Source organism: Mustelus asterias, chromosome 30 (assembly GCF_964213995.1).
Source record: "Mustelus asterias chromosome 30, sMusAst1.hap1.1, whole genome shotgun sequence".
Taxonomy (NCBI): domain Eukaryota; kingdom Metazoa; phylum Chordata; class Chondrichthyes; order Carcharhiniformes; family Triakidae; genus Mustelus; species Mustelus asterias.
This window is the reverse complement of record NC_135830.1, coordinates 19678548-19690165: the sequence shown is the minus strand read 5'-3', so window position 1 is coordinate 19690165 and position 11618 is coordinate 19678548. Positions and strand designations below refer to the sequence as shown.

The following is an 11618-nucleotide window of genomic DNA, read 5'->3' as shown; positions in this document are numbered from 1 at the left end:
GCGAGGAGAGGTTGGATAAACTAGGATTGTTTTCACTGGAAAGGCGGAGGTTGAGGGGAGACCTGATATAGGTCTACAGAATTATGAGTGGCATAGACAGGGTGAATAGTCAGAGGCTTTTTCCCAGGGTCAGTTACAAGGAGGCACAGGTTCAAAGTGAGAGGGGGAAAGTTTAAGGGAGATGTGCAGGGGAAATTTTTCACGCAGAGAGTGGTGGGTGCCTGGAACGTGCTGCCAGGGAAGGTGGTGGAAGCAGGCACATTAGCAACACTTATGAGGAAATCTGGATGGGTTCATAGATAGGGAGGGAATAGAGGGATAGGGACTGAGTAAGAGCAGAAGTTCTTTTTGGTTGAGTTAGGGCATCATGATAGGCACAGGGTCGGAGGGCTGAAGAGCCTGTTCCTGTGCTGTACTTTCCTTCGTTCTTTCCTCATTTTCGCCCAAATGTTTTTATTTCTTCTTTCTTCAAGTGTCTTTACAAATAACTGTAATAACTCATGAAAAATGAAACTTAAAAAGTTACAGTTTTCACAGGTAAACTTCGACCTTCTTGGACCAAAAAGAGGTAAAGGGAGTGACAGAGGGAAAGTTTAGAATCATAGAAACCCTACAGTACAGAAAGAGGCCATTCGGCCCATCGAGCCTGCACCGACCACAATCCCACCCAGGCCCTACCCCCATATCCCTACATATTTTACCCACTAATCCCTCTAACCTACACATCTCAGGACACTAAGGGGCAATTTAAGCATGGCCAATCAACCTAACCCGCACATCTTTAAGGGAGATGTGCGGGGTAAGTTTTCCACGCAGGTGGGTGTCTGGAATGTTTGCCAAAAGAGGCATCTCGATTAGAACATAAGAACATAAGAAATAGGAGCCGTAGGCCATCTAGCCCCTCGAGCCTGCCCCGCCATTCAATAAGATCATGGCTGATCTGAAGTGGATCAGTTCCACTTACCCGCCTGATCCCTATAACCCCTAATTCCCTTACCGATCAGGAATCCATCTATCCGTGATTTAAACATATTCAACAAGGTAGCCTCCACCACTTCAGTGGGCAGAGAATTCCAGAGATTCACCACCCTCTGAGAGAAGAAGTTCCTCCTCAACTCTGTCCTAAACTGACCCCCCTTTATTTTGAGGCTGTGCCCTCTAGTTCTAGCTTCCTTTCTAAGTGGAAAGAATCTCTCCACCTCTACCCTATCCAGCCCCTTCATTATCTTATAGGTCTCTATAAGATCCCCCCTCAGCCTTCTAAATTCCAACGAGTACAAACCCAATCTGCTCAGTCTCTCCTCATAATCAACACCCCTCATCTCTGGTATCATCCTGGTGAACCTTCTCTGCACTCCCTCCAAGGCCAATATATCCTTCCGCAAATAAGGGGACCAATACTGCACACAGTATTCCAGCTGCGGCCTCACCAATGCCCTGTACAGATGCAGCAAGACATCTCTGCTTTTATATTCTATTCCCCTCGCGATATAGGCCAACATCCCATTTGCCCTCTTGATCACCTGTTGCACCTGCAGACTGGGTTTTTGCATCTCATGCACAAGGACCCCCAGGTCCCTTTGCACAGTAGCATGTTGTAATTTTTTTCCATTTAGATAATAATCCAATTTGCTATTATTTCCTCCAAAGTGAATAACCTTGCATTTGTCAACGTTATACTCCATCTGCCAGATCCTCGCCCACTCACTCAGCCTGTCCAAATCTCTCTGCAGACCTTCTACGCCCTCCACACGATTCACTTTTCCACCAATCTTTGTGTCGTCTGCAAGCTTTGTTACCCTACACTCAGTCCTCTCCTCCAGATCGTCTATATAAATGGTAAATAGTTGAGGCCCCAGTACCGATCCCTGCGGCACGCCACTAGTTACCATCTGCCAACCAGAAAAGCACCCATTTATTGCGACTCTTTTGGTAGAAATAATGTAGGGAGGAGCTATACGATAAATGGCAGAACCATAAAGGGTGTAGATACGCAGAGGGACCTGGGTGTGCAAGTCCACAGATCCTTGAAGGTGACGTCACAGGTGGAGAAGGTGGTGAAGAAGGCATATGGCACGCTTGCCTTTATAGGACGGGGCATAGAGTATAAAAGTTGGGGTCTGATGTTGCAGTTATACAGAACGTTGGTTCGGCCGCATTTGGAATACTGCGTCCAGTTCTGGTCGCCACACTACCAGAAGGACGTGGAGGCTTTGGAGAGAGTACAGAGGAGTTTTACCAGGATGTTGCCTGGTTGGAGGGGCTTAGTTATGAGGAGAGATTGGGTAAACTGGGGTTGTTCTCCCTGGAAAGACGGAGGATGAGGGGAGACTTAATAGAGGTGTATAAAATTATGAAAGGCATAGATAGGGTGAACGGTGGGAAGCTTTTCCCCAGGTCGGTGGTGACGTTCACGAGGGGTCATAGGTTCAAGGTGAAGGGAGGGAGGTTTAACACAGATATCAGAAGGACATATTTTACACAGAGGGTGGTGGGGGCCTGGAATGCGCTGCCGGGCAAGGTGGTGGAGGCGGACACACTGGGAACGTTTAAGACTTATCTAGAGAGCCATATGAACGGAGTGGGAATGGAGGGATACAAAAGAATGGTCTAGTTTGGACCAGGGAGCGGCACGGGCTTGGAGGGCCGAAGGGCCTGTTCCTGTGCTGTATTGTTCTTTGTTCTTTTTGTTCTCTGCTTCCTGTCGGATAGGCAATCCCCAATCCACGCTAACACCCTACCCCCAACTCCGTGTGGCCCAATCTTCTTCAGCAACCTTTTGTGAGGCACCTTATCAAGTAGTTCATGAATAGGGAGGGAAGAGGGGGATATGGTCTGAGTCAGGGCAGAAGGATTCCTGTGCTGCACTTTTCTTTGTTCTAGCCCACCGAATGAGACATTTTTCTGAGCCCTGAACTCACACCTTTCTCCAGTTTCTCTCCCATCTTCTCCCTTGCCCTCTCAGTGCTCATCTGGCCCACGAGACCCATGATTGACCACATTCCCACTGAACTACTGATCACTCAACTTCCCCATGTTAGCTGGTAATGTCAACGGGTCTCTCTGTTTTCTGGTACTGTCCCGCTTACCTTTAAATCCAGCGTCATCACCCTACCTCTAGAAAGGATCTATCCTTCGCCCCTTCTATTCTCACCTCCATGCTGATGGGTAACATCTTCCAAGAGCACCGTGTTAGTTTACACATGCACACTGGCCACACCCAGCTCTCCCTCACCCCCATCCCTCTCCATTCCTCCACTGTTACTAAATGATCAAACTGCTCATCCCAGATCCAGTCCTGGATGAGGAGAAATTTCCTCAAATAAAAATTGGGAAGACTAAAGTCATTGCCTTCAGTCACCAATATAAAGTCTGTTCCCTAACTACAGAGTCCATCCCTATGAGGTAAGATTGGGATAAGTTTCCTTGCGTTTGTAAAGCCAGGAATTTTTAGTCCGAAGCGAAAGAGAGAGACACACACACACATATCTATTCTTATATTGTTCAATACATGTCTGAAGATTTTATTGGCTTATTAGACAGAAATTTCTAACAGTTCTCCCCATCTTTGAGAAAGGAATATCCTTACTGACTTCTCACGAATTGATTGCTGATTAACCCAGCTATTTCTAAGCTACAAGTTTGTTTCCTTGATTACATACCATGGATAACTTAGTAAAGCTACGATAATGATCAGAATCAGCATTGTAAACCCTTGAGCTGCCGCCAAGAAAACAAGTAAACACTTTGCCAGTAAAATGTGATAGCTATCGATCTTGATTCATTCCCTACCCGCCCTCCCTCCACCAATCTGCAGATCATCTCACACAATTCTAAAATATTGACGTCGTAAATACATCTGGTTCAGACAAAAGTGCATGCACGGATTTTTATAGGTTCTACAGATCTCTGTTCGCCCGTATCCACCTTGTGGATATTTTGAAAATCCACATTCTGGATCCTACTTCACTTTAATTTTACTCCCTCTGATAGATACCAGTGTGTTTAATTCTATCCTGTTTGTTTTAAGGGCAGTTTCTCTGTGCAAGATAGTCCAATGATTTTAAATGCTCTCTCATTCTACTGACCGCGTTAAGCACTCAATGTTGTTCTGTGAAATCATAGAAACCCTACAGTACAGAAAGAGGCCATTCAGCCCATGGAGTCTGCACCGACCACAATCCCACCCAGACCCTACCCCCATATCCCTACATATTTTACCCGCTAATCCCTCTAATCTATGCATCTCAGGACACTAAGGGGCAATTTTTAGCATGGCCAATCAACCTAACCCGCACATCTTTGGACTGTGGGAGGAAACCGGAGCACCCGGAGGAAACCCACGCAGACATGAGGAGAATGTGCAAACTCCACACAGACAGTGACCCGAGCCGGGAATCGAACCCAGGTCCCTGGAGCTGTGAAGCAGCAGTGCTAACCACTGTGCTACCGTGCCGCTAAATGCGATGTGGTTGAATAGCTGAGCATGTCTGGCACCTGTTCTTCAGGATGTGGAGATGCCGGCGTTGGACTGGGGTAAACACAGTAAGAAGTCTCACAACACCAGGTTAAAGTCCAACAGGTTTATTTGGTAGCAAACACCTGTTCTTCAGCGCAGGGTCACCATGTGTTTGCACAAGTTACTCACACTACGTAACATCACATCTGCACACTCACAGCTGTATCCCAAAAGGATGCTCCGTGTACATGCCACTTGTGGATTTTCAAGTGATCTCAAGGTGGTGTCAATATGAAGATGTTTGCTTATCTCTCTCTGCACGGTCCTGGTGTCTTCAGCTACTGGCCAGACTATCAGATGCAGTTCGCTTTTAAGTTCAGAAGCAAGGATATAAACATCTCCATTAGATCAAAAGATATAGGGGCAGAATTAGATCATTCGACCCATCGAGTCTGCAAAGCCATTCGATCGTGGCTGATGAGCGGCACCAGTGGCACAGTGGTTAGCGCTGCTGCCTCACAGCGCCAGCGACCCGGGTTTGATTCCCGGCCTGGGTCACTGTCTGTGTGGAGTTTGCACATTCTCCTCGTGTCTGCGTGGGTTTCCTCCGGGTGCTCCGGTTTCCTCCCACAGTCCAAAGATGTGCGGGTTAGGTTGACTGGCCAGGTTAAAAAAAAATTGCCCCTTAGAGTCCTGAGATGCGTAGGTTAGAGGGATTAGCGGGTAAATATGTGGGGGTAGGGCCTAGGTGGGATTGTGGTCGGTGCAGACTCGATGGGCCGAATGGCCTCCTTCTGCACTGTAGGGATTCTATGATTTCACATTTCGATTTCGCATTTACCTCTTCGAAAAACTCTAAAATATTTGTCAGACCTGACTTCCCGTGCTGACACGGGAAGTGCATGGGCGGCACGGTAGCACAGTGGTTAGCACTGCTGCTTCACAGCCCCAGGGACCTGGGTTCGATTCCCGGCTCGGGGTCATTGGCTGTGTGGAGTTTGCGCATTCTCCTCGTGTCTGCGTGGGTTTCCTCCGGGTGCTCCAGTTTCCTCCCACAGTCCAAAGATGTGCGGGTTAGGTTGACTGGCCATTGTAAAATTGCCCCTTAGTGTCCTGAGGTTTGTAGATTAGAGGGATTAGCGGGTAAATATGTAGAGATATGGGGGTAGGGCCTGGGTGGGATTGTGGTCGGTGCAGACTCGATGGGCCGAATGGCCTCTTCCTGCACTGTAGGGTTTCTATGATTTCTATGTCTGCTTGGGTTTCATCCGGGGGCTCCGGTTTCCTCCCACAGTCCAAAGATATGCAGGTTAGGTGATTGGCCATGCTAAATTTGGCCTTATTGTTCTGAAATGCATAGGTTAGAGGGATTAGCGGGTTTAATATGTGGGGTTATGGGAATAAGGCCTGGGTGCGTTTGTTGCTGGTGGGGACTTGATGGGCCGAATGGCCTCCTTCTGCACTGTAGGGTTTCTAGGATTTTCTATAAGTTTCTCAACTCCATTCTCCTGCCTTTTCCCCATAACCTTTGATCCCCTTACCAATCAAGAACCTGTCTATCTCTGTCTTAAATACACTCAATGACCTGGACTCGACAGCCTTCTGTGGCAATGAATTCCATAGATTCGCCACCCTCTGGCGTAAGAAATTCCTCCTCATCCCAGTTCTAAAGGGTCCTCTTTTCACTCTGAGGCTCTGCCCTCAGATCCCAGTCTCTCCGACTTATGGAAACATCTTCCCCATGACCGCTCTATCCAGGCCTTTCAGTATTCTGTAATTTTCAATGAGATCCCACCCTCATACATCTGAACTCCAGTGAGTATAGACCAGGAGTCCTCAGACATTCCTCATATGTCAAGCATTTAATTCCCAAGATTATTCTCGTGAACCTCCCCTGGACGCTCTCCAAGGCCAGCACAGCCCCAGGGATCTGTTCTGGGACCCTTGCTGTTTGTCATTTTCATAAATGACCTGGATGAGGAAGTGGAGGGATGGGTTGGCAAGTTTGCCGACGACACGAAGGTCGGTGGGGTCGTGGATAGTCTGGAGGGATGTCAGAAGTTACAGAGGGACATAGATAGGATGCAAGACTGGGCGGAGAAGTGGCAGATGGACTTCAACCCAGATAAATGCGTCGTGGTCCATTTTGGCAGGTCAAATGGGATGAAGGAGTACAATATAAAGGGAAAGGCTCTGAGTACTGTAGAGGATTAGAAGGACCTTGGGGTCCGGGTCCATAGGATTCTAAAATCGGCCCCGCAGGTGGAGGAGGTGGTTAAGAAGGCGTATGGTGTGCTGGCCTTTATCAATCGAGGGATTGAGTTTAGGAGTCCGGGGGTAATGATGCAGCTATATAAGACCCTCGTCAGACCCCACTTGGAGTACTGTGCTCAGTTCTGGTCGCCCCATTACAGGAAGGATGTGGAAAAGATTGAAAGGGTGCAGAGGAGATTTACAAGGATGTTGCCTGGATTGAGTGGCATGCCTTATGAGGATAGGCTGAGGGAGCTCGGTCTTTTCTCCTTGGAGAGACGTAGGATGAGAGGAGACCTAATAGAGGTATATATGTTGAGAGGCATAGATCGGGTGGACTCTCAGAGGCTTTTTCCCAGGGTGGAAATGGCTGCTACGAGAGGACACAGGTTTAAGGTGCTGGGGGGTAGGTACAGGGGAAATGTTAGGGGGAAGTTTTTCACACAGAGGGTGGGTGGGCGAGTGGAATCGGCTGCCGTCATTGGTGGTGGAGGCAAACTCAATAGGGTCTTTTAAGAGACTCCTGTATGAGTACATGGGACTTAATAGGATGGAGGGTTATAGGTAGGCCTCGAAGGTAGGGATATGTTCGGCACAACTTGTGGGGCCGAAGGGCCTGTTTTGTGCTGTAGTTTTTCTATGTTTCTTTCCTTCCTTAGATACAGGGCCCAAAATTGCTCGCAATACTCTAAATGTGGTCTGACGAGAGCCTTATTTGCGGAAGGATATATTGGCCTTGGAGGGAGTGCAGAGAAGGTTCACCAGGTTGATACCAGAGATGAGGGGTGTTGATTATGAGGAGAGACTGAGCAGATTGGGTTCGTGCTCGTTGGAGTTTAGAAGGCTGAGGGGGGATCTTATAGAGACCTATAAGATAATGAAGGGGCTGGATAGGGTAGAGGTGGAGAGATTCTTTCCACTTAGAAAGGAAATTAGAACTAGAGGGCACAGCCTCAAAATAAAGGGGGGTCAGTTTAGGACAGAGTTGAGGAGGAACTTCCTCTCTCAGAGGGTGGTGAATCTCTGGAATTCTCTGCCCACTGAAGTGGTGGAGGCTACCTCGTTGAATATGTTTAACTCACGGATAGATGGATTCCTGATCGGTAAGGGAATTAGGGGTTATGGGGATCAGGCGGGTAAGTGGAACTGATCCACTTCAGATCAGCCATGATCTGATTGAATGGCGGGGCAGGCTCGAGGGGCTAGATGGCCTACTCCTGCTCCTATTTCTTATGTTCTTATAAAGCCTCAGCAGTACATCCCTGTGTTTGTATTCTCGTCCTCTCGAAATGAATGCTAACGTTGTATTTGCCTTCCTAACTACCAAGTCAACCTGCAAGTTAACTTTCAGAGAATCCTGAGCTAAGGCTACCAAGTCCCTTTGCACTTCCGATTTCTGAATTCTCTCCCCATTCCGAAAATGGTCTATGTCCCTATTCTTCTGATGTGGAGATGCCGGCGTTGGACTGGGGTGAACACAGTAAGAAGTCTCACAACACCAGGTTAAAGTCCAACAGGTTTATTTGGTAGCAAATGCCACGAGCTTTCGGAGCGCTGCTCCTTCGTCAGGTGGAGTGGAGAAATGCCTTTTCTGTGGAGAATGCATTTCTCCACTGCACCTGACGAAGGAGCAGAGCTCCGAAAGCTTGTGTGGCTTTTGCTACCAAATAAACCTGTTGGACTTTAACCTGGTGTTGTTAAACTTCTTACTCTATTCTTCTGACCAAAGTTCATAAGCTCACCCTTTTCTCCAAGAAAAACTGTCAATTACTTGTCTCATCTGAACTTTCCTTAATTCCACTCGAAAGTCCAGGGCTAGCCAGTTCATCTATTCCATTGAACTGTAGTTTGAGTTAATTTTATTGTCACAATTAAGCTTACATTAACACTGCAATGAAGTTACTGTGAAAATCCCCCAGTCGCCCACACTCCGGCAAATTTAGCATGGCCCAACGCACCGAACCAGCACGTCTTTTGGACTGTGGGAGGAAACTGGAGCACCCGGAGGAAACCCCTGCAGACACGGGGAGAATGTGCAGACTCCGCACAGACAGTGACCTGGGTTCAATTCCGACCTCGGGTGACTGTCTGTGTGGAGTTTGCACTTTCTCCCTCCGTTTGCGTGGGTTTCCATTGGTTTCCTCCCACAGTCCAAAGATGTGGGGGTTCGGTTGATTGGCCATTCCAAATTGACCCTTCGTGTCAGGGGGATTAGCAGGGTAAATGTGTGGGGTTATGGGGATAGGGCCTGGGTGGGATGTGGTCGGTATAGACTTGATGGGCCAAATGACCTCCTTCTGTAGTGTAGGGATTCTATGATTCAAAGCCGGGAATCGAACCCGGATCCCTGGCACTGTAAGGCTCCCCCACTTCTTACCTTCAAACAACCGCACAACCTCAAACAGACCATTGTCAGCAGCAAACTACCCAGCCTTCAGGAGAACAGTGACCACGACACCACACAACCCTGCCACTGCAACCTCTGCAAGACGTGCCAGATCATCGACACGGATAGCATCATCTCACGTGAGAACACCATCCACCAGGTACACGGTACATACTCTTGCAACTCGGCCAACATTGTCTACCTGATACGCTGCAGGAAAGGATGTCCCGAGGCATGGTACGTTGGGGAGACCATGCAGACGCTACGACAACGGATGAATGAACACCGCTCGACAATCACCAGGCAAGAGTGTTCTCTTCCTGTGGGGGAGCACTTCAGCAGTCACGGGCATTCGGCCTCTGATCTTCGGGTAAGCGTTCTCCAAGGCAGCCTTCACGACACACGACAGCGCAGAGTCGCTGAGCAGAGACTGATAGCCAAGTTCCGCACACATGGGGACGGCCTCAGCCGGGATCTTGGGTTCATGTCACACTATCTGTAATCCCCACGACTTGCCTGGGCTTGCAAAATCTCACGGGCTTGCAAAATCTCACTAACTGTCCTGTCTGGAGACAATACACATCTCTTTAACCTGTGCTTAACCCTCTCTCCACTCACATTGTCTGTACCTTTGAGACTTGATTACCTGTAAAGACTCGCATTCCAACCATTATTTTGTAAATTGAATTTGTGTCTTTATATGCCCTGTTTGTGAACAGAACTCCCACTCACCTGATGAAGGAGCAGCGCTCCGAAAGCGAGTGGCTTTTGCTACCAAATAAACCTGTTTGGACTTTAACCTGGTGTTGTGAGACTTCTTACTGTGTTCACCCGAGTCCAACGCCGGCATCTCCCCATGACTGTAAGGCAGCAGTGCTAACCATTGTGCCACCCCAAGCATTCGGAAATGTTTCCACCTGGACCTTCCACGTGAGGCGAATGTGATAACCACTACACTACAGTTTTTGGTCCCCTTATTTGAGAAATGATTTCGTGGCGTTGGAGGCAGTTCAGATAAGGTTCAGTAGATCGATTCCAGAGATGAGGGGGTTTGTCGTATGGAGAGAGATTGAACAGTTTAGGCCTCTGCTCTCTGGAATTTAGAAGAATGAGGGGAGATAAAATTGAGGTACATATGATGGTAAAAGGTTTGGGTAAAGTAGACGTGGAGCGGATGCTTCCTCTTGTGGGGCATTCTAGGACGAGAAGTCATAATCTTAGGATAAGGGGCAGCAAATTTAAAACAGAGCTGAGGAGAAACTACTTCTCCCAAAGGGTTGTGAATCTGTGGAATTCGCTACCCCAAAGGATGCTGGGACGGTGAGTAAATTTAAGGAGGAGTTAGACAGATTTTTAATTGGTAATGGGGTTGAAGGGTTATGGGGAAAAGGCAGGAAAATGGGGACGAGGAGCATATCAGCCATGATCGAATGGCGGAGCAGACTTGATGGGCCGAATGGCCTAATTCTGCTCCTGTACCTTATGAACTCATGAGTTTAATCCGGACAAATGTGAGGTTATCTGAGGAAGGAGGTCCTTGCTATAGAGGGAGCACAGTGAAAGTTTACCAGGCTGATTCCTGGGATGGCAGTTCTGTCATAGAGTCATAGAGGTTACAGCATGGAAACAGGCCCTTTGGCCCAACTTGTCCATGCTGGCCTTTTTAAACCACTAAGCTAGTCCCAATTGCCCGCATTTGACCCATATCCCTCTATACCCATCTTACCCATGAAACTGTCTAAATGCTTTTTAAAAGACAAGATTGTACCGCCTCTACTACTACCTCTAGCAGCTTGTTCCAGACACTCTCCACCCTGTGTGTGAAAAAATTGCCCCTCTGGACACTTTTGTATCTCTCCCCTCTCACCTTAAACCTGTGCCCTCTAGTTTTAGACTCCCCTACCTTTGGGAAAAGATATTGACTATCTAGCTGAACTGTACCCCTCATTATTTTATAGACCTCTATAAGATCACCCCTCAGCCTCCTACGCTCCAGGGGAAAAATGTCCCAGTCTATTCAGCCTCTCCTTATAACTCAATCCATCAAGTCCCGGTAGCATCCTAGTAAATCTTTTCTGCACACTTTCTAGTTTAATAATATCCTTTCTATAATAGGGTGACCAGAACTGCACACAGTATTCCAAGTGTGGCCTTACTAATGTCTTGTACAACTTCGAAAAGATGTCCCAACTCCTGTATTCAATGTTCTGACCACTGAAACAGAGCATGCCGAATGCCTTCTTCGCCACTCTGTCCACCTGTGACTCCACTTTCAAGGAGCAATGACCCTGTACCTCTAAATCTCTTTCTTCTATAAGTTTCCCCAGCGCCCTATCATTAACTGAGTAAGTCCTACCCTGGTTCGATCGACCAAAATGCATCACCTCGCATTTATCTAAATTAAATTCCATCTGCCATTCGTCAGCCCACTGGCCCAATTGATCAAGATCCCATAGCAATCCTAGATAACCTTCTTCACTGTCCACTATGCCATCAATCTTGGTGTCATCTGCAAACTTA

At 47.8% G+C, this 11618-nt stretch overlaps 1 protein-coding gene across 1 annotated transcript in view; it reads right to left on the bottom strand.

The window, feature by feature from the left end:
• The window catches only part of LOC144480944 (uncharacterized), a 117809-nt gene that overhangs the window by 50709 nt on the left and 55482 nt on the right, over positions 1-11618 (bottom strand). The window lies entirely within an intron of this gene.